The sequence below is a fragment of the Eulemur rufifrons genome, chromosome 9 (assembly GCF_041146395.1).
Source record: "Eulemur rufifrons isolate Redbay chromosome 9, OSU_ERuf_1, whole genome shotgun sequence".
Lineage (NCBI taxonomy): Eukaryota > Metazoa > Chordata > Mammalia > Primates > Lemuridae > Eulemur > Eulemur rufifrons.
Genome location: NC_090991.1, coordinates 33,672,811 through 33,691,828, shown reverse-complemented (window position 1 = coordinate 33,691,828; position 19,018 = coordinate 33,672,811).

Below are 19,018 nucleotides of genomic sequence, written 5' to 3'. Positions count from 1 at the left end.
TACATACTGGAGTTAGGTTTACAGTGACAATGACAACAACAAGAAAAAATCAGACAAAATCTCTGCCCTCTTGGACCTCACATTCCAGGGAGGGAGGGAGGGAGGGAAGAAACCAGTAAGAAAATAGATACACAAGGTCGGTGAGTGATCAGGGCTCTAAAGAAACCTGAAGCAGCATAAGGGGACAGAGAGTGATAGGGAGGGCCTCCTGGAGGTGGTGACATTTGAGCAGAGACCCAAATGAGATGAATATTGGAGGCCGAGCAATCCAGAGGAACAGCAAGCTTCATGGCCCCGAGGTGGGCGCTTGCTTGGCTTGGCACCTTGCACAGTTAGAAGGCCAGAGCGTGGAAGCAGAGAGAGCTGAGGTGTGTCCCAGTGGCAGGAGGCCAGGTGGGATGAGGGGAGCAGCGGAGAGGAGTCCATGGGGAAGGTACTCTTCTTAAGCCCATTTTACAAATGGGGAAACTGAGGTATGAAGTGGTTGAGTAATAAATAAGTGCAGAAACTGGACAGAAACCAGGTCACCTGGACTTAAGCCTGAGCACTTAATCACGGCGTGCATGTGTGCTACTCACTCAGCACAGGGTGGGGGCAGGGCTGGGACTTCTGGCCAGATCTCCGGGGATGCTGGTATTTTAATATTCATTAAGTGTATGCAATGAGAAAAGAAAGAAAAGCAGACTTCCAACCTAACACAGACCCCCACATTGGAGTTTTGTGTGGGCGGGGTCCTCATTTCCTTTACCTGTAGCCATAGCACCTTGCCCAGAGCAGGGCATACAGTAATTGCTCAATAAATGTCGGTGGAAGGAATGGAAGAATATTGGTTCAGAAGTAAATGGATTGATTTTCTAGTGAGGACAACAGTTTCCATAAGGTGATTAAGATTCTTGCTATGGAAGGGATCCTTAGAGACCTAGAACCCTATCGGTTTGCAGAGGAGGAAACTGAGGCACAGAGTGATGGCAGGTGAAGAGTGCTGCTGTGTGGGAGGTGTTGGGGTGTGCCAGCATCTTTTCTGGTACTCCTCAGAATTGGAGCTGCCAAGGCTCTTCTCTGCACAGGAGCAAAGGTTAGGATCTGCTGGAATCGGGAACGGTGAGGCTTGGGAGAAACCATGCTTAGCCCCATTGCGGAAAAATCTGAGACAATGGCGCAGATCTGGGAGTCAAGGCTGGAGAACTTGGTCTCAGATAAAGGTCAGATTAACCAGGGAAGGGAAGAAATGATAGCCAGGTCAGCTCCAGGGAACAGTTACCAGAATTTTCCCCCAACACCACCTGCCCACCTGTTCACTCCACCCCCAACCTCTGCCTGCTCCTCCCTGTTTTCTCAAACGGAGGCCCCGGGCATATGGGGTATGCAGGGGATGCCCAAAGCCATCGAGCATCTTTCTGGTATGTCTATTGACCCAAAGATTTTTGGAGAAAAAATAATTCAATTAGAATATGTTTTAGAAAATGCTCTTTAGAGTAAAGCAAATCTGGAGACAGTATAGCATGAAAAGTGCATGTACGTAATGAACCTGACTATTCAAGATAAAACAGAAGCCTGAAATGAAAGTATCTGTGAGTTGGTTGCTTTGGGTGGTATCTCCACACTCCTGCTCTTAAAGGGACCCCAGGTGAAACTTTTGAGAAATACTGTTTGCCGATAGTCCACTGCATTCTTCTACCATTTGGGACAGGGTCCACACCAGAATGAGGGTGCGTCAGCCATGGGTGGGAGGGAAGAAGACTGTCAAGACAGGACCAGAGCCCAAGTAGAGACCCTGGGCCCCGCCCTCAGTGACAAGCTGGCAGGGCCCTCCCAGGATGGGAGCAAGGTAGGGAGTGTTGGTTTCTTGGTAAAGGTGTTTGGAGCTTGGCACTTCCCAGCGGCTGCGGCGGCGGAAGGGGATGAGTGTGTGTCCACAGGCATTGGGAGGTGACAGGTTTCAGCAGGAGGAGGCCTGAGCCGCCAGCACGGGCTGGCCCTGGCACCTAGTGCTCCACCCAAGGCCTGCCACGGACTCAGTCTGCACGCCACCACCGTGCCACCTGGGAGAGCGAGGCCCAGGGGCCAGCCAGGGGTGGCAAGAGAGGAAGGCTGAGGTGGAGGGAGGAGGAAGGTCACTGGTTGAGTGCAGGGCAGGGACACTGGAATGATCAGTCCTGGAGACGGAGGTGGGAGGGGAGGGTGGTGTCGCCAACCCAGGCCTGGGTGGGGCTGGGCGGGCTCTGAGGAACGTGGAACCTGCCTGGAGTTTCTCTGGTCTTGGAGAGAGTATCTCTGAGAGAAGGAGCGTACTGAGGAAAGGAATTTCTGATCCCTAAGGTGGTAGGACCGGGGCTGCAGGGCCGTAGAACTGGGAAAGAGGAGGGGCCCTGGGGCATCTCATTGCTCAGCCTTAGGGTGGTGTGGGCTGCAGGGAAGGTCCTGCTCCGTGTGTGGGGGATGGACAAAATGGCCTTAGTCTGACGACACTGACATTCACTGGATTCTCACTAAGTGCCAGCCACTGCTCTAAGATCTTTACCTGGATTAACGCATTGAATCTGCACAATAAACCCCCGAGGTGGGTACTTCCATTCTTCCCTATTTTGTGGCAAAGACACTGAGATATGGAAGGGTTAAGTCCTATTCTGGTGGGGACTCAGACACCTGTTCCAGATGGCGCCCAAGAATCTGTAATGAAATCAGGTGAAAGACAAACAGAGGGCCCTTCAAATCCATCCATTCATTCATTCATTCAACAGGTGTTGACTTTGCCAGCTCTGGGTGCCAGGCGCCACTATGCAAACAGCGTACATGACCAACCGCAGTCCTCACAGTGATTTTCTGAGGCCGATTTCCCGCTTTACAGATGAGGAAACTGAAGCTCAGAGAGGTTGCGTAACAGCTCAAGGTTATATAATCATAAGTCATGGTCACAGAGCAAGTAAGTGGCAGAGCTAGAATTCATACCCAGATCGGTGTCACGCTTTGGGCTTGAGGATGAGTTTTTGCTGGTAGGGGAGATAAGCCCGCAGATCAACTGTGCTGGAAAATAGAAAGCAGAAGGTGTTTCTAAAAGAAATCTGGGGACTTTCCTTCCTCCCGCCCTTCCCACCTGGGCTCCCATCTCTGGAATCCAAGTCTATAACCCTGCCGGGAGGGGGCGCTCTGCTTAGCCAGGGAAAACCAGAAAGGAGGCAAGGCAAGTATGTGCCTTGACCTGGGGAGGCAGGTGAGATTGGGAAGAGTAGGGATTAGTTAAGGAAAGAAAAATCTAGTTGTTGGTGGAGCAGGATGGAGTTGGTTCAGCACTTTGCTCCTCCCACCCCATCTTCTCCTGGACGCCCCCTGGCCTCCCCTGCAGGGCTTGGCTGCCTCTGCCCTCCATCTCCTCCTCTCTCCAGAAGCAGGCCCCACCTGGGCCCCCAGGTTATCACACCAGGTGCCTTCCCTGCCTTCCAAGAACGCTCTGTGGCCCATCTGCCCCCCAGGGCCGGCCCCACCCCCACGGGGTTCCTGGCGCGGAATTCCCCCGAAGGGAGGAGGGAGGAGCGCTGATTGCAACAGGATTGGGCCCTGCAAGGTTTGGGATGTGGGGTGAAAGGTGACCTGGGAAAGTTCCTAAGGGCTATCCCCAGGGTCAGGCATGGCTTAGCCCTGAGGTGGGGGACAGCCTGGGGATTGGGGATGGGGGGCACCCAGATGCCCTCCACCTTCTCCCAGCCCTCAGGCAGGAACTGGGGTCCTCCACAGCTACTCTTAGGCTGGGGCAGGGGGCCCTGCCTGGGGCCCCGAGGCTTGATAGCCTGTTCTGGCCCTCTTCCAACAAGACCTTCCCTCTGAAAGAGTGAGGACTCTCTGAAGTCAAGGGGTATTCACACTGCCCCTTTCACAGGACCCCCGAATTCCCTGACAGCCCTGAGCCTGCTGTTGGTCTCTTCCACTGCAATCCTTAGGCCCAGGTGGTTGTTTGGGTGCGGGTTGAGGCCAGGGGGTGGGGGTTGTGTGGGAAGGCTGGACCTTGGGTGGTGGGCTGGACACCCAACCCCATGTGCGTGAGCAGCGCTCCCTAGTGTGGGGCAGAGACGAGAGTGTTCCAGAGGCCAGGGCCTCCCCGTGTGCTCCCACCCTGGCCCACCCCCACCGGCACTCCAGTCCTACCTCCTGGAACCCCCAAACCCCAGGACATGCACGTTTCCTCATTGCCTCTTTATCAGCATTGGAGAAAGGCCCAAGGGAAGGGGAAGGTGAGGAGGGTCTTCTCAAAGTCCCACTGGCAGCCCTCTGTGACCGTCCCAGCCTTCAGTGCGGTTTCTGGTGTAAGCCTTTGAGGGGCAAGTTGGGCTCAGAGTAGGAGAGAGCAGCAAGGCTCTCTTTGCTCCCTCTCATCAGCATGCTCAGAGCTGTGGCCCTAGAGGGACCTGGTAAACTTGACTGCTTCTCCTAGGTGGCATTGTCTTACCTTAAATGGTCCCTTCACCCCTCCCAAGACCCCTCTCTCTTCTTCCCAAGAATGTCCCGGTTCCCTAGTTCCTGCCTGTGTCACCCATTTCCAAGGGAGCAGATGGCCTAGCCCCCTTCTCTTCCTCGCCTCCCTCCCCAGAGTCCCTAAACTGTGTGACCCTCAGCACCCACGGCTCAGGGGGCTGGCAGATGGAGGGGACGCCCAAGCCAGCTCCTGGGGTCCCACAGGCAGGGAGGGTGTGTAAACTTTGCCTCATCCCCTTTCCCCAGCCCCATCCCTGAAGCAAAAGTGCTTCCATGCGGGAGGGAGGGAAGCCCGCTCAGTGGGAGAAAGATGAAGCTGGTCCCCCCACGTGTCAGTGAACAAATTGGGCCAATTTGGTGTGATTAGTGAAGAATTCACATCTGGCCAGCAGAGTCCTCCCCCTGCCCGGCCCAGCCTGGCTCCTGCTCTCCATTAGAAGCTATTTTCTCTGACGGCTCCATTTGTCTCTGTAGTGGGGGATTTGACAGCTCCCTGGCCAGCCTGGGGGGCCTGGCTCTGAGTGAGAGGCCCGAGGCTAGGCTGCGTGCCCATCCCCTTGACCTGATGCCACGAAGGATGCCATGGCCCAAGCAGGGCGCAGGCACCTGTATGTCCCATCTCTCTGCTGTGTGTGCAGATCCATGGCTGAGTGGGGGCCTGGGGAGCACCGTTCCTCAGCCACCACCCCCACTCCCATCTCCCGTGGACTTTGGTTTCTCATCCTGCACAAGGATGGTTGTGTTTTCGGATCAACAGAGACCCGTATGTGTGTGCGAGGTGGTGGAGGAGGCAGGGGCCTGGTGTTTCCTAAAAGAAAGCATGTGAAAGGGAGGGCCTGCCCCCCACTTCCTTCACCCCTTCCCCACCCCTCCCAGAGGCCCACTGCTGCAGCTACCCCTCAGGAGTGCCTGTGGATGGCTGGTGCGCAGCTGGAAGTCTCACCCCCAGAGTGGCATCAAGGTAGTGCCATTGGGGGTGTTGCTTTCTAAGCCTTGGGTCTTCCTCCCCCAGCAGTGACCCCAGGTTGCCTGTGTCAAAGACAATTTGGGGACTATTTAAAGCAGCCTGACCTAGGGGTCACCTGGGCAAATCTCCTCCCTGGGGAATTACCACCAGATGGCAACCTGGGGCTTGTCTCCTAGAAGGTTCTCCCTGGTTGGCTAGGCTCTCCAAGGCTCTGCTGTTGCCTGGTGCGTGTGAAAGGGGGCAGGGGTCCCGGACCCCAGTCCCTGGATGATAATTGTCCTTGAGGGGGACAACAGGGGGAAGAGCTCCTAGACTTTAGTGGGGAAGGGGCGGGCTGCTTTTTGTTGTGATGTCCTGTGGTTGTGGGGGCGGGCAAAGAAAGCTTCTCCAGCCTCCAGCATTTTCCATTGCTGCATAGATACCTGCAGAAAGGCACAGTGAAGGAAACAGACATCCCCGATCTCTCCAATCTCCAAACCTGTCCTGAGAAAGCATCATCAATTGTTCCAGTTTGCCCCAGACTGAGGGGTTTCCGGGGATGTGGGACTTTCAGTGCTAAAACCAGGACGGTCTGGGCACCCTCAGTACAAGCCCCAAGGCCAGGCAGAGAGATGGAGAAGAAACCAGTCCTTTTGAGGTCTGCTGCCTGATTTCTTATTTGATCTTATTTAGTCCTTATCTGATCTTAGCCCGGTGCCTTATAATGATGTGGGCGTCCTCAGCCTTCTTTTCAAGTAATGCCTGGGATGTTGGAAGGATGACTTGGGGTGGGGGGCAGTGGGGCTGGGGGTAGGTGGCTCAGTGGTTCATCTCATTCAAGCTGGGGACCATGGCTTGGGGTGTGATCGTGGCAGCCAGGCTGGCCTGCTCTCCTAGGGCACCAAGCACCCAGCACCCATCTCTAATTAACAGAGGAACCTTCAGAACACCCACCGTGTGTTTGCTAGAGTTATTATCCCATTTTAGAGATGGGATAACTGACATGGAATCATTGGCCCCGGGGCTGAGTTGGGGGAGAGTGAAGTAGGGTCTCCTGGGTATCTCAGCGCCCACCCATCCACCTTACTAGTCTCTGGTTCCGGCGAAAGAAGGCTGTCTCCCTGTGGTCAGGAATATGCGCTGGCCCAGGTGCGGAAGAGCCTGCTGCTCCCCTGAAAGGTGGCCTCAGCCCCCCTCCCCAGACATTAATTACATAATTAAGGACGGAGAAGGAGGAGGAGGTCACCCTGCCAGGATTCCCAAGGCAGAGAAGGGCTTCAGAAAATCTAGATATTGGATGAAACTTCTACCTGGTCTCCTAGCAGCTTCTGGACTCCAAGAGATGGACCCTGAAGAAGCCAAGATTTTTAGAAGTCCAAAAGGACTTTCGGAGGAAAAGGGGATGATCGGGGACCCCCGTTCCTCCTGTCCTAGGAGTCTGGGGCTGCTTGGGGGCTAGATCTCCATCTGCTCCTGCCCTCCCCTACCTCTGCTCCACAGCCCCCCCCCCCCCAGCCTCTCCCTCCCTCCCTCTGCACACATACCCAAGCAGGCAGGCTGGAACCCAAGAGCTGAGCTGGCACTTGAAATTGAGCTTGAATCAGGACTTGGGAAATCATTGTGGGTTCATCTCTTCTGGTTTCCCGCTGGGTCTGAGGGCTCTGGGGCTACTGAGGCATTGGGGCAACTTCGTATTTTTTAGGCTGCCCCTTTCCCAGAGGGCTTGGGTGGACACGATGACCTCTGGGAGGATTTCGTCTCCCAGGATGGGATGCTTTGCAAACAGAGTCCAGATGAGTTGGTGACTGGGCTGAACCCTGCTCTGGGGGGAGGCTCTTCTTTAGGAATGGGGTCCCTCTATGAAGGCCTCTCTCTAGTCGTGTTGGGCTTCCTAGAGAACCCCCAGGCCTGGGGTAGAAGGGGGGTGCATTTCCCCAACCTCAGAGAAGCATACTCTCCCCTATCTTGACACTGCAGTCTTCATCTTGAAGCCTCCCCCGACCCAGGTCCTAGGGGAAGCCTAAAGGTGGGGTGCTTGCCTGTTTACACCCTGTTTGAGCTTGCGTCAAGCCTAAGGCTACTTCCGGTTTCCACCAACAAGCCTCAGGAGAGATCAAAGGCAAGGGCTGGTGAGTTCAGGGAAGAGGAATTGAGGACGGCTGGTCCTGCCACTGTGCAATGGGAGGGCCGAAGTTTATGTGGACACCTGGAGCATGGGGAGGACCCAGGGGACAGAGCTGAATTCCCAGGGCCCTGGGCCGTGGCTTGTCTGTGCCAATCCTTTCTCAACCTGGTCATCTCTCCATCCCGAATCCTGTCTGGAATCCCGACCCCAGCCGTAGTCTGCTCCTCCTCTCTGTCCCCAAGCTCCTTGTAGAGTTTCCCTGATCCCTCTCCTGCACCCTACCACGGGCTTCCTCCTGAGTTTGCGACACGGCAAGAGGTACATCCCCTCCGCTGGGGGCCGCCCCCTCCCCTGCGCGGCCAGAGGGCGTGGCCGGCGAGGCAGGCGGCGGGCCCAGGGGCTCCGCGGTGGCGGTGGCGGCCGTCACTCACGCACTCACGCGGGAGGAATGCAGACGGCAGGGCTGCCCTGTGGTCACGTCTCCGCCCCACCGACGGAGGTAGGCGCCCAGGTACCCAGCCTGTGGGCCTTGGGAGCCCGCCAAGCTGCTGATGAAAGGCGCAGCCAGATTAACCCTTTCTTGGCCGCACCCCCACCCCCTGCCGCCGGCTGCCGGGTGGTCGCAGACTGGGAGGAGGGGGTCGAGAAGCTAAAGGGGAGTCTGGGGTCTCCGGGGGCTTGCGGGGATCCCCCACCCCCGCTCCCCACTGGCCCCATGCTCCTTTCTGTCTAGAACAGACACGGTGAAGGGACAGGATTCCCCATAACAGCTGATAACCCCCGCCACAGGGATTCTCCACTGGGCACAACCTCCCACGCTGATGTGCCCCCTCCTCAAGAGTCACTATAGCTAAAGAGCACTGGACAGAGAGTCTAGAATGGTATGCATTCATCCAACACACACATTTTAACAGCTGAGAGAGTCAGCTCAGCTGTGAGACTCGGGGAAGACACAGTTTGTAGAATCCCAGGGACAGTAATTCAAACAGTGGGGTTATTTATTTGTGTCTGCATTAGGAGCAGGCTTCGTTTCCCCCAGCAGACTCTCAGGCAGATGCCTAGTATACAACTCAAAGCAGAGAGTTTCTGGTTGGAGAAGGGAGAGAGGTTCCCCTTCCCCTTTGGCTTCTGCACCCGTTTCATGAGAACTCCTGGGGAGGATTCCAGCACACACAGTCTGGAAAGTTTTGATATTTTTCTCCTCCTTTCAGCTCCGATATCTTTCTCTTCCTTTTATCTGCTGGGTGATGCAGAGGCACCTCTGCTCAATGGGGGACTTTGCCAACTCACTTGCTCTGTGTTTTGGGGTCTGCGTGGGGCATCCTGTGGTGCCCTGAGGTCTGGGCTCCCCCTTCCAGGGTTCGGGTGCTATGTCTGTGCCCTCCACTGAGGGCTCTGTGTTTGGCCTTGAGATTACCATTCATTGTCCCTGCCATGGGGCCTGGGCCCACTCTCTAGACTTTTGATGTTGCTGGACCCAGTGCACTGTCCGGTGGTGCCACCCTCAAGCCTCCCCCCGAACCCTGTCTGTCTCTCAGACTCTCCTCTCTTTTTGTTCTGCTAAGAGTTCCAAGAATCCAGGGGGCAAAGTGACACATTTTGTTGTAACGTGGTTGCATTGGGGGTTCTGGTGGGCAGGATGAGGAGGGTGAAGCTCTTGGGGCTAAACCTGCTTCAAGTTCAGATCTCCCCCTCCCCCACCCCTGCTCCGCCTTGCAATTGCAAGTGAATCTTCGAGAGATCAAAGAGTGTTGTTAACCCTCACTGAATTGGAGCATGGCCTGGGAGTTCCCAGATCTCTTCCCCATCTCATCCAGCCTCCCCGGGAGCCACCTCCCCACCTATGAGTGCCAACAGGGGCAGGAGCTCCGTGGCCAAGTCAGGAGGCCATGCCAAGTAGAGGCAGGAAGTCAAGCAGACTGGTGCCCAGTCCTATCCCTGACTCCACTCCCCAGTGGTCTCTACGAGCCTCAGTGCCCTGGGGGAAGTTCTGCCATCCTGAAGCTGGTTTTCCAGGATGAGCAAGAGAACATAGGCTTTGGCTACAGTAGCAGTTGGGGGGTAGGCATCAGAAAGGACTTCCCAACCTCCATGTCCAAATATAACTCATCTCCCTCCAATACTGGTTCCTTGGGTCTACCTTATGCAGCTGAAAGCTGTCACCACCTCCAAGGTAGCTTGACTGGAAATTTGCAAGTCATCCTTCATGCTCCACTCCCTTCACCATCCAACTGGTCCCCACATCCCATCCTTCCTGCAGCACTAGTGGTTTGAAGGTACCCTCTTTTCTTTCCACTTCCATTGCTCCTGAGTTACCAGATGCCTCTTCTCACCAGTCCACAAGACTGTTGCAACAGTGGCTGGTTCCCCTGGCTGCAAGGAGCACACCCACTATCCTCCCTTCCCTCCCCTGTCCCTCCTCCGCACTGCACCAAGAGGGATCTTAGGACACAGGTTGAAGCATGCCACTCTTATGCTCAAAAACCTTTGATGGCTCCCCACTGCCAGCAGGATAAAGTCCCAGCTTTGCCTGGCATTCACAGCCTGCCCTGATCTGACGCCAGTTTACCTTGCCAGCCTCGTTCCCCACCATGAACTTCACCCCTTCAACTCCAGCCACATCCCATGGCTTGTCTGACCCCAGACCTGCCGTGCATGTTCATGGCCGACCACCTTGGCTCACAGATGAATTTGTTCCTGGCACTTATAGTGTTGTGGGGGAGGAAGATTAATCACATAATCCCATAAATAAATATATCCTTACAAACTGTAAGTTCAGGGTGTCCTTTAGGAACTCAAAAAGAAGTTATAATCGGGGTGGGACAGATTTAGATTGGGTACTCAGAGAAGGTGTCTAGGCACGAGAGGCATTTCAGGGTTTTGGATTCCAGTTACCCTTCAAGTGCCTGGGGTGAGGTTTATCTCTTCAGAACGAGCTTCCCGATCTGTACACCCAGATTTCTTGGCCTGCTCCTCTAGTTCTTTTTGTTCCTTAGGGGGGCTTTGTCCGGTGGTCTCCCTGCAGTCTCTTGCTGCAGAGGCCAGGCCAGCGGTGGTGCTGGCAGTACAGGTGGCGGGTGGCATCTGGGGAGAGCAGGGGAGGAGGAATGTGCCTGGGGCTTGGGCAGGATGCCACTGGACAGTCCCAGCAACCGCACCCCCTCCCCGTGACCTGCTCAGCCCACCTCCTGCCAGCCATAGTCCTGGTCCCTATGCCAGGGGTCACAGCCAGGTCCTGGGTTCTGGGCAGCCATTCCCATGAGGAGACTTGGCCTCCAGACACAAGGGCCATCTTGTGGGGTGTTAGTCATTGCTGTAACTGCCGTTTCATGCACACTGACCCTGGGCTGGCTTATGGAATCCTCGTAGTTAAATACTGTATTGCCCCCCATTTTACAGGTAGGGAAGCCAAGGCTCAGGGTGACAAAGTCCCCGACACAGTGTACCTTGTGCAGGCTGACCAGAAGAAGGCGTGGATGGGGGTCTTGGGGGTCAGAAGGCAAGGAGGACTTGTGGATCTGTAGCTCCCATGGGGTTGAGAGAGTCAAAGGGTGCTTCTCGGTCCCAGAGAGAATCTGTCCCTACAGTGAGAGGGATTAGACACAGGCCGGAAGCGGGGATAAAGCGGGGAGCGGGCCCAGAGAACAGGAGCATTTTAGCCAGCACCCTACACAAGCAGGACCTCTGCCCGCCTCCTCCCCTCACCCTTCCCCAAGCCCAGGGAGCAGGTGGGGGGGATGGCGGCTCCCCGGAGCCCCTAGTCTCAGCAGAGAGCCCGCCCCTGCTGCGGCAGCCAGGTGTTCCGCTGTCCTGGTGAGCATCCCCACCCCTGAGCCTCAAAGTCCTCTCCTTGGTGACACCTCCAGAACCCCGGCAGGGGCTCAGGGCAGAGAATCCAGGAAAGACTCTCAGCTCTGCTCTCCAATCCCTCTGCTCCCTCCCCCTCTAACCTCCCTCCTCACCAGCCTCCCTCCCAAACACTCAGTCATTCATTCTCCAGACCACCTACAAACCACCCATTTGCCCAGACCACACAGCTCCTCTGCCCAGCTCAGCTCCCCAGGATAATGGCTGCCCTGCCCCCATCCTTCCAGGACGCACCCCCAAGCCTAATTACCACCTTGGCATCTCCTGGGCAAGGGGGGCACTGACCTCTGTTTATGCTTGGAAATCTCTTGGGCACAGGAGGCCTGTTTTCCTCTGGACATCAAGAGACAGGAGGAAATTAGAGACCCTCGATGGAGCCTCCCTTGTCTCTGGGCCCAGGCTACTGGGGCGGGGCAGGAAGGCAAGGTAGGGGACGCCTCCATTGCGCATCCGTCCTTCTGGGCACAGCAAGGGGATGGAAGAAGGAGCAGACCCAGACTCTGCTCTCCAGGTGTAGGGCCAGGGGGGACTCCCTGGGAAGAGCACTGTACTGGGAGTCTGAGACTGAAGTTTAATTCCACTGCCCCTGACTGCTTGGAGTCTCCCCACTCATTTGGCCTCAATTTCCTAGGGTGTAGAAAGAGAGAGCTGATCTCCATGGTCTCTAAGGTGTCTCCCGGCTTGAGACCTTGAACCCCAGGGAGGTGGCCCATCAAGCAGGCGTGTCTGCACTGGGGAGGGACCCCAGGCAAAGAAGCAGGGAGGACCCAAGTGGCTGGAGGAAGCTGCTGGAAGAGTGCAGGTAGTCAGGACAGGGAGACAGAGCGGGGTTGGCCTGATACCTTGCAACACTGGGCGGGAGGGGGGACCGAGTGACTTGGCAGGTAAGGAGTGGCAGAAGCCTGGCGTCAGGCCCTCCCCTGAGCGGGCCCTCCCCTCCCTTTTCTGAGGCTACTCCCCCTGCAGTGCCTACCCTTGACCCAAGTCCCAGCAGTCCCATGAGGGCAGGAAGCAGTCTGTGTCCAGTGCCTAGCCTGGGCCCTGGCTCAGAGGAGGTGTCCAATAGATCCGGAATGAGTGAATGAGTGCGGAACAGCTGTGGGGAGACTGAGGCAAACCCAGATGTGTGAGCCGTACCTGCAGCTCCGGGGTTGGGGGTTGGGAGGGCGAGGGAGAGCAGCGGGGTGGGGTGTCAGTGGGTTTACCCTCACCAGGCAGAGCCACGCCAGGCCTAGGCCCTGGAGGCCAGGGCCACCAGGGCTGGGCCAGGGCGGATGAGGTGGTCTCTGTGGGGTCTCTCTCAGGATCCCTCCTTCCCCCATAATTACTTCTGATTAGCTTCACCACAACAGCCAGACTGGAAAGAGAGGGGTGTTTGGGATGCGGGGGGGAGGGGACAAGGTAGAGCAGAGCACTCTGGACAAGCCAGGCCCCCCAGCTGAGTCCCTTTCCACAGCTCAGAATACACACACGCACACGCGCATGCACACGCATGCACACGTGCACCCATGCGAGTGCGCACACACACACACGCACCCTGATCTGGAAAATTCTACAGGATGCCATCCACACCAGCCAAGAGACGCAGTGCTCCAGGGCAATCAGGCCCTTTAAACAACTGACCCACATGTATTAGCTCCAATGCCCCGCCACAGCTCCGGGAGGGCGGGCAGCTGGGCACAGCTTCTAGACAGAGGGCGAGGGGAGCACAATGACCAGAACAGGCACTCAGGCCAGAAGCGGGCTCTGACAGGCATGTCCCCCAGCACAATCAGGGCGCAGGCTGGAGCCCCAGCGCTGGCAGCTCGGGCAGATACTCCTGGTGTCAGCCGCCTTTCCTGCTGCGGAGCTGAGGGATCTGCAGACAGATTCATCCCTGTCCTGACACCCTGCCCGCACCCACCGGCTCCTCTTGTGACAATCCATGCTAAGGCCCTCTCTGGAGGCCAAGAGGGGGAACCTTCCTCTCTAACCTGAGGGTAGGACTCTCCCGCCCTCCTCCTCCTCGGGACAGACAAGAGCTACAGCTCAGGTCCCTCACAGTCCCCCAGGACTTACTTTCCAAGAAGGCTCCTGGGGAAGGAGGGGACCCAGCTGGGGGAAGGTGCCCCCTCCTTTCCTGACTGTTCTGGGGGGAGAGTGGTGAGCTGGGTGTTTGTGGGTAGGGGACAGGAACGGTGGGATATCACTGCTTCCTCTCTAGCCCGGTGTTGGAGAAACTATTACATCATTAGGTAATCAATAGTAGTTTAGTTCATTAAAAACAACAGCAACTTACTCTAGGTCTGAGCGCCAGGCTGCCATGCTTTACAAACACTACTTCACCGGCTCCCTGTCTTTTAGGGAGACCCCAACCCCAGCACTGCCCCAGGATCTCCCCTCACACCCCCTGGCCCTCGGGAGCCTCCAGTCTGATGGGGGACACAATGCACAAGCAGAAGGGACACTCTTCCCGGAAGGGAGCTGGGCTTTTGGAGGCGGCACGTGGGGAAGGCACGCAGGCCCCGTGGCCAGGCGGCCCCTGGCGACGGTGGGCTGCCTGGAGGCGGCGGTGGGGCCTGGCTGGGCGCTGAGGAGGCCGCCCCGGTGGCTCTCCCACGACCCGGGCAAGGCCGTCTGGGCGCCGTCTCCGGTCTCGGGGCCTGCGGTCGGGGCACCGCTGGGCCGCGTTTGAGCCGGTCAGCTCCCTGCGGAAATTACAGGGGCGCTCGGCGCTGCGGTCGCGCCCCCCGGGGCAGCGCCCGCTGGTTGGAGGCGTTTAAATTGAAAGCAGCTTTGGGGAGAGGGGGCGGGCGCGGGCCACCGAGCATGGGGAGGGGGCGGCCGGGCACAGCGACCCCATTGTCTGCACCCTCCGAGGGGCGGAACCTTGCGGTGAGCGCGGCGCCCCCTCCCCAGCTCCCGCCCAGCGCCGCTCCCAGCCGGTTCCCACGCTGCCCGCACAGCCACGGCCCCTCACCCCTTCTCCACCTGGGCCCCTCCGTCTGCTCCCCGGCTGCCGAAAGCCTGGCAGCGGGTGCGGGCAGTTCCTCCAGGAAGCCCTCCCAGACTCAGCGCGCACAGTTCTACAGTCGGGCATCACTGAGTCGCGGACAGTCAACCTGGGCTGAGCCTGCTAATAGGCTCCTCACCTTGGGCAAATCTTCCTTCTCTGGGCCCCAGTGTCCTCTATAAAAATGTAGATACTTAACCGTCTCTGCCTACATCTCAGTCATTTTAAAGATAGTTTGAGCCAATGTATGGGAGAGTGTTTTGAAAACTGTAAAACGCTGCAAAGATCTGCGGGAAAATACGCAGCAAGAATGACCCTCCCCCTTCTGCCGTTGACTGTGCAGGTTCGTGTGCACACAGGTGCGCCAGTGGTGGAGCCACAGTGCTGGCTGTCGGGCGGAGGAGTTAAGCAGCCGGCAAAGTGGAGGTCAGAAACCACGGTGGCCCTCCTGGAGGAGGGGAGTGTGGAGCAGGGTGGGAGGGAGTGAAGGGGGGCCACTTTGGAGAGAGGACAGAGATGTCTCCACCTCTTGGGGGAAGGTCAGGAGGAGAGGCAGGAGATGGGGAGGAGGGGGTCCCTGTAAGATGAGGGGTCCTGCCTGGGGGCTGCAGCCAGAAAGGTGTCTTGGGGAGAGCGGCTGTTTGCCCAGTTGCTGGGTGGTATGTCTCCTGGGAAGGCAGATTGGTGGCAGGTCATGGTGCAGTCCCTGGGTGATGGGTTGGGGTTGTGACTGTTATCCCTAGGGAACGTGTGGCACTCCCTTCGGCCCCTTCCTGGAGCTTTTTCCGAGGGCTCTGGGCACCTAGAGGCTGGTCCCCGGACTCTGGGCGCCAGGTGCAGGGAGGCTGGCTTTGTTGTTTCCTTTGCCTCCAGCAGCAGCAGGAAGGTTGTTTGCCAGGCCTGGTGCCCAGGGACATGCCCACTCGCTCCCCACCTGGCGGAGACACATGTCTCTGCTCTACTTCCTGGAGGTTCCTAATGGGCAGCCAGGTATGGCGGGCAGAGCCCATGGTACCAGGTCTGTGTTACCGGAGCCTGAGACGTACACACTTGGTGGCCGGAAGGGGAGCTGAGGCTGGCAGGAGGGAAGGGGCATCTGTAGGCACTCCCAGAAGAGGGGACTAACTGGGGTGCAGCCTGGAGGGGAGGGAAGGAGAGGGGCTAGGCCAGGGGTTTCCACCAGAGCAGTGGGAGCGGTCAAGACTTCCTTCCTGGTCCTTGCCCCATATCTGAACACCAAACCCCCATCCCCCAAAGCCCAGAGCTCCTCAAAGGCCTACACCAGACAGGACCTGCATGTGGCAAATGGGAGGAAACCCACAAGTGGCCTTTGGGGACTGGCCTGGGGGGCTGGCTCAGGGGCTCTGCCTGTCCTTTCTCACCTCCTCTCCCGGCCCGAGCCAGGCTTCCAGCCTGGGCAGCTGACGGACCCACCCACCCAGGCTAGCTCACTCACCGCCCCCAGCATGTCCTGTGCTCGTGCCAGCTGGGCACAGGGAAGGGATGTCATGTGGGAAGAGAACTAGGGAGCCCAGTAAGGGGTGGTGACTGCCCAGAGTGAACTGACTGGTTAGGGCTGGGTCACCCCTGTCCAGAGAGCTGCCCGGGCTCAAGGAACCTCCCTGACCCCTACGCACGGGACGCATTAGACACAACTTCTCCCAGGGGTGAGGGACCCAAGTTTGCCTTCTGTGTGCGGAAGGTAACATGGTCGATCCTCACGGTGGGAGGAGACCTGGAGGAACAGTCCTGTAGATCACATCCTTTCTTTGGGAAAATCTCAAAGCATTTATCCTGACCAACTTCTTCCTTGGCTTTCTCCCTGGGTGCCTGGTGGTGGGGAAACACATTGCTTTTTATTGGAGGAGGGTAAACTGAGTCCCAGAGAGCCCAGAGGCTTCCTAGACACCACACTCTGAGTTAACAGCCAAATACCAACAGGATTCTTCTTCCCACCCAGGCCAAGGGCTCCACGTCTCTCCTGTACCTGCTATTCCCCATACTCCCCTAGCCGTCCCATCTCCAGACCACCGCCTCCACAGAGCCCAGACCCGCTTCTGCACATTCTGCACACAGCCCCAGATCGTGAATGAGCCTTTCCCAAGCCTCCCAGGTAGAGATGGGAAGGAGGAGTCACACCCACAAAGGCCTTGGCCTCCAGCCCCCTTCATAGGCCGGGCCTGGAAGAGGCAGTGATACCCTTGCCCACCCTGCCCAGCCCTCGGCTCCTAGAAGTCTGGGCTTTGAGCTGCAGGGAGACGGTAAGGAGGCTGATGGGCTTCCCATGGACTGGGGTGACTCTGCTGGTTCAATACTTGCTTGGTAGCCGGGCATGGTGGCTCACGCCTCTAATCCTAGCACTCTGGGAGGCCAAGGTGGGAAGATTGCCTGAGCTCAGGAGTTCAAGACCAGCCTGAGCAAGAGCGAGACCCTATCTCTACAAAAAAACCAAAAAATTAGCTGAGCATCTTGGTGTGCACCTGTAGTCCCAGCTACTCAGGAGGCTGAGGCAGGAGGATCACTTGAGCTCAGGAGCTTGAGGTTGCTGTGAGCTGTGATGATGCCACTGCTCTGTAGCCCAGGCAACAAAGTGAGACCCTGTTTCCAAAACAAAACAAAACAAATCTTTTGCTTGGGGCCAGGGAGAAGGACCCTGGGGTTGGGATGTCAAGCTAGATTGGGACAGGAAGAGGCTTTACTCACCCACCTGGATCATTCCTGTCATCAAAATGTCCCCAGGTAGCTGCCATGGGCAGCCACTATCGCAGAAGAGTCCTTGTTCTCACGAACTCTGATACTTCCAGAAAGGGCCGGCTGGAGGAAGGGAGCCAGAGGGTGAGGAGGTGAGTTGCCCCAGATGACCTCTGCGTCTCCTAGAGCTAAGACTCTGTAGTCCTGGGATCCTAAGAATCTGGGCGCCTAAGATGTGGTCCTGAGATGTCGGGGTTGTGATAATTGTCATCACAATAACAGGCCAGGCGCTGTTACGACACTTTGCATGCTCATCTGGCTCGCTGCTGCACAGTGAGGGCACCGAGGCTCAGAGAGGACAGCCTAGAGTGTCTGCTGAGAGCCACGAAACAGGGAGCCTGGATCTGTCTCCCTTCAGAGCCTGCTCATTTGACTTCTCTGCAGCTTTTGTGTTCCCAGACCCTGCTATCCACAGGGTCTGTGATTCAGCATATTACCAAGTCATAACTCAGCATCTTTGGTGGGGAAGTAGCAGTGGGGAGGGGTGGGTCCTGGCAGGGGAGCCATGTCCTCTGCTGGGTCCTGGAAAGCTTCCTGGAGGAGGAGGATTGGCAAGAGAGGGCAGAAGAGGAAGAGAAGGGGAAGAGGATATTTCAAGATGGCTAGCAGGGTTGGCCATTCCAGGACAGTAGGGTGGGCACTTGGAAGGAAGTGACATTATTTGAGGGCAGAGGATTGGAGGGACCTGAAGGGAGCAAGGTAGGAGTCTGGTCTGGCTGCATTCCCCTCCTCCACCAGCCCCGGGGGGCCCAGAGTCTGAGCACTCAGACCCCAGGGGCATAGAGGGCTCAGGCCATGGCCTCCAGGAAGGCTCCATGTCCCACCTTTCCTCCAGCTGCTCAGCCCTCTGCTCCAAGGCAAGGCCACTTTCAGCCGTGCTCAGGCAGAGCCCCTGGGGGAAGGCCGCACTGCTCTCCCCCGGGACTGATTAACAGCAAACGGCTGGAGGCGAACATCTGCTCTGCTCCTAGGGGAGGCCTGTCCCTGTTCCCCAAAGGTATGGAGCCTGCAGACATCCTCCCTTCCCACTAAGGGGACAGGGCAGTCTCCTCCAGCAAGTGGGAACATCCTCATTTAGCCAAGGGAAAAAGTGCGACTCAGGCAAGTGCAATCACTTGCCCGAAGTCCCACAGAGGTCAAAGACTACATGCTGGTGGGTCTGGCTCCAAATCTGCCTCTTTTCTGGCTTTAAGGTGCTCGTGGTCTGTGCCCAGCAGGTGCATTCTCTCCTCCCCCACCTCTCCCGCCTGTGGGTTCGCCCACAAAGGAGCCCAAAACCCCATGAAGGTGCCGCAGTACTGCCCGGGTTCCTCCCAGGGTCGGAGGGCGCAGGACAGATAGCGAGGCTGCTGGTGCCCCTCAGCACCCCCGGGGAGGCCCACTTCCGGCTTCCGGCTGATGCTGCAGCTTTTCGGCCGACTGGGTCATGGCCATTGTTGACCATTACGGAGGGCTTGGTAGATATCAGCACTGGGCTAAGCATGTTAACAGATGACATGTTTCATCCTCACAATGGCCCTATGAGATGGGTCCAATTACTCTGTCCATTTTACAGATGAGGAAACTGAGGCTCAGAAAGATGAAAAATAACTTGCTCAAGATCACCCAGCCTAGCGGTGGAGGTGAGATTGTTATCCACAAACCTCTCTCCCAAGCTGTGTACCACTCCCTTTGGTGTGCGTGTGTGACTCTCCATCTTCCCTAACCAGGGTCCTGCCTGCCCTCTGACCTCCTCTTGCCTCCTTCGAGAAGGATTGGCCCCAGACAAGGCCATTTCTCCCAGGCCAAGGGGCCAGGCTGCAGGAGGAAATCAGACAAGCTGTGAATCCAGTTTCCCTTGTGCTTGCCCCTGTCACGAATTGGGGTTCCA